Genomic DNA, 4,423 nt, shown 5'->3' on the forward strand with positions numbered 1-4,423 from the left:
AGATCTCTCCGTACATAAACTGGACTAGCTGTAGGAAGGTAGGTGGCAGGCAGAGATGTTCTCAGACACCAGCTCACAGGTCCCAGTGGGACAGAGAGAAGAGAATGGAACTGTGCTGCCTAGGGAACATAAGCTGAATCTTGAACCACGTAAGGAAAGAAGAGGAAGGCAGCTTGGCAGATTTCCCAGGAGTGGTCTTAGTTCAGATGTCCAAAAGTCAATCTCATGAGCTTGTGAAAAAAACATGTATGTATGAAACATGAAAGTATGTACGTAGTATTCAGCACAGCGTGGGGTGAATGTCAATAAAGGGGTGATAGAAACTGCAGGAGGGTTAAGAGGCTCGGGAAAGCACCACTTCCAAGAATACCCCCCATTCTGTAATTCCGGGTGACAAATTTCTTCCATGGATTTTGAAAATTTTTTCCAACTTTAAGTCTTTTATGAATGATGGTGTCTATCATGAGATGGGGCCTGTGGCAGAGGCTAACTTCCACAGCCCAACTTCATTTCTGCAGAAGCTGCCCTCCAGATAGTGAGCTGTGGTCCAGAGAGGGTTGTGCCGCAGTCTGGCTGGGCACAATTCAGGAGCTACTTGTCAAAAGAAACGAACTTTATTTTTAGAACCACACAGGCAAAACAAAACAGCTCCTCAGGAAAAACCCTCAGAGCCCAACTGCCACCACTGGCTTCCCACAAGCCTCTCTCTCAACCAAAAGCCTCACCACCTCCCACAATCCTCCTGCTCTTGAGGCCGATTGGCTGGGTCGTGTTGGTGGAGCCATAAAAGTCCCCCAAAGATCAGCTCCGTGGTCTGAAAGGGCAGGGAAACAGCCCAATGAGCATCACAGCAGAGGAGCGGATCAGCTAGATTTTACTGGGGCTGCTGTGAGCCAATCATCAGCTGGCAGTCTGAAAGGGCAAGGAAACAGCTCAATGAGCATCTCCAATGAGTATCACCACAGAGGAGCCAATCAGCTAGATGTTGCTGGGACCGCTGTGAGCCAATCATCAGCCAGCAGCTGGAAGTTTGCTGGCAGCTGGAAGTTTGCTGGGGCCCCTTCGGCTGTGGCTCTCAACATCTCCCCCTCTCTGTTTAAACAACAAGCATATGGCTTAGGGACCGTGCCTGCCTTAGGTTGTCCAATAGTACATATGGTTCTTACCCATTGTTGGATGAGCTGACCTCAAGGTGTCAGCCTCCTGTCTTAGGTTGGTACCATTGCAATTGGATCTTACCCGTCACTGACTGTCCAGTATACAGCCACACCTGTGGAGAGGTCTTTGTACCGGGGGTGGGGGTGAGGTTCTTTGCCTCACCTCTGTTGGCCCCCAAATTTTAGCTGAACGATCATGACAAGCAGAAGGGAGGAAGAAACACCAAGCCAATTGATGGCTCCTTTTGGATAAATTGTACCACCGATGACATCATCAGCAAAAATACCCCAACACTACCACAAGTCACTGCAACAACAGATAGTTCACAATGCATACAGGTGAATTCACAATGCATACAAGTGATACATAGTCCAGGCAAGTTCTGCAAGCAGTTCAGTGATGGCTATTGCAGAAGCTGTAGATTGGTTTTATCTTTGTCTTCACCAGCACTGGGAAGTTCTGCAAGCAGTTCAGTGATGGCTATTGCAGAAGCTGTAGATTGGTTTTATCTTTGTCTTCACCAGCACTGGGATGAAGATAGGAATTCTGGCAATAATGGTTAAATGCTGCAGTCTGGCTGGGCAGAAAGTCACGAGCCACTCACAGCCTTGTAGATTCAAACAGCAATTGTTTATTCTTGAACTCACAGCGGCACTCTACACACGTTCTGGAGAAATCAGCGTTCTGGGCAAAATCCACCAGGCTCTGAATCCCAAATACTCTCTGAATCCTGCCAGAACTAAATGGGAACTCAAGGAGTGGGCGTGCCTGAGGCAGCAGGTTACGCCCCATTCCCAGCAGGGTGCACCTTAAACCTGGAATCGCCCTAAACCCAAGGAGCACCCTAAACCCTGATCCGCCCTAAACCCAATCCGCCCTGGTCCTTGAGCAAGGTCACCTTACATGAAATGTCACTGCAAATGAGCTGGGTCATGCCATGCCTCATTCCTACTTGGCAATGGCCCTCAGCAGTTAAAGAAAAAATTATGTAACATTCCAGAAGTCACTAAAAGAAAACAATTTTCTTGACAATTTACATTATCTTGAACAGAATTATTAAATATAATGAAAAGGAAAGGTGAAAGTAAACAGATCTCTTAACCTTCTTTTTTGTTCACATATTAAAACAATCCTCAACAGTTGTTTACCCAATTTAAATTAAACCATTTAAATCACGTGAATAAAAAAATATATTTGGATCCATTTTTTCATGAGCGCTCATCATATATGATATATAGACATACGTACATACAAACATACAACATAAAACACAAGTGTGCACACAACACATAACATAATAGTAAAGGCCTTATAACTTTTTAAAGGTGAAATCTCCATTGCAATGTTTAAAAACTCTATAGTCAAAAAATAGAACTGATCAGCAAAACATTAACCTAGGTCTGTATGAGCTCAAAAAACAAAATAGAACTTCATGATGTGGGAAAGGGCAATAATAAAATAGATATTTAAAAAAAGCATCCTGGTTCTGTCACAGATGTAAGGGTAGCCAAACTGGAGTTCTGGATATCAGCTGTTATGGATTTGAGCCAAATCATCTTATTTTTGGTCTGTAGAAATTGCTTTGGTTAATCTCTTTGGAATCCAAATCAGCTGCTGTTCTCCCTGTGGAAACACACAAACAGACCCCCAACTCCAGACAATTACTGGGTTAGGACCTTTCCATTTTCCTGTTAGAATATCCTTCCAAAGTACCTTGGGCTTATGTACATTTTTTGGACATATATGCCTTTCTGCAGCACTAAACCCTGATGAATCCAAATTTTAAAAGTTTAGAGTAAAAAGGGTTATTTTAAGTTTATCTTTGGGGAATAAATACCCATTCCCAATTCCTTCTTTTTGCTTTAATAAGAACATTTTAATAGTTTGATGAGCTCTTTCAACTATGCCTTGTCCCTATGGATTGTATGATGGCGTTATCTTCTGCTGGCAGCTGGAAGTTTGCTGGCAGCTGGAAGTTTGCTGGGGCCCCTTCGGCTGTGGCTCTCAACACTATTTCTGTAAAGAATGTCATTGGTATTTTAATGGGGATGATATTAAATTGTTGAGAGCCTCAGCCAAACTGGCCCCAGCACCAGCTGATTGGCTCCTCTGTGGTGATGCTCATTGGGCTGTTTCCCAGCCCTTTCAGACCACAGAGCTGCTCATTGGGGGACTCTTTTGGATCTGCCCACGCAACCCAGCTAATCTGCCTCAAGAGCAGTTGAGGTGCTGGCCGGGAGAGCCTGTGGTGGCAGTTGGCCTCTGAGGGAATTCCTGAAGAGCTGGCATGGTGCAGTGTGTGCGTTCAAAAAATAAAGTTCTTTCCTGCTTAATAAGTGGCTCATGAATTGTGCCCAGCCAGACTGCAGCGTTATATCTATATTTTACTTTTGGAGGAATGGCCATTATTAACTCTGCCTCTCCAAGAACAAGGGGGGGGTCTTTCCGTCTTCTGAGGTCTTCTTCAATTTCTTTCTTAAGAGTTTTAAGGTTTTCATTGTAGAGTTCTTCATCTCATTGATTATATTAATTCCCAAGGGTTTGGATGTTTTTGTTTGGTTTGGTTTGGGTTTTGGTTCTTGGTTTGGGGTTTTGTTTTTGTTTGTTTGTGGAGGTTATTTTAAATAAAGTGATTTTTCTTATCTTCTCAGCTGAATCACTGTTGGAGTATAGGAAACTATTATAAATGTGTTCTTATATCCCGCTACTTTGGTGGTTTCATTTATCATTTCTAGAAAGTCTTCTGATTAACATTTTTTGGGTCTTCTAGATATAGGATCATGTCATCAGCAAACAAATAGTTTGAATTCTTCTTTTTTTTTTATTTGTATCCCTTTAATTTCCTGCCCTTGACAACTTGCTCTGGGTAGAGTTTCAAAACCTAAATTGAATAGAAATGGTGAAAGTGTAATATTGCTAATTTTAGAGAAAAAGCTTTCAGTTTTTCTCCATTCAGTGTGATATTGGCTTTGGGTTTGTTATCAAGTCTTTATAATATTGAAGTATGTTCCTTCTATACCTAGTTTCTCCAGATTAACATGAATGGGTTCTGTTTCTTATCAAAGGCCTTTTTTGCATCTATTGAGATGATCACACAATTCTTGTCCTTAATTCTATCTGTGTGAAGTATTACATTTATTTTATTTTATTTTGGGCATGCCAGGGATTGAACATAGGAGCACTCAACCACTGATCCACATCCCCAGCCCTTATTTTGTATTATATTTAGAGACAGTTTCTCACTAAGTTGCTTAGTGCCTCCCCA

The sequence above is a fragment of the Ictidomys tridecemlineatus genome, unplaced genomic scaffold (assembly GCF_052094955.1).
Source record: "Ictidomys tridecemlineatus isolate mIctTri1 unplaced genomic scaffold, mIctTri1.hap1 Scaffold_598, whole genome shotgun sequence".
In the NCBI taxonomy this organism is placed as follows: domain Eukaryota; kingdom Metazoa; phylum Chordata; class Mammalia; order Rodentia; family Sciuridae; genus Ictidomys; species Ictidomys tridecemlineatus.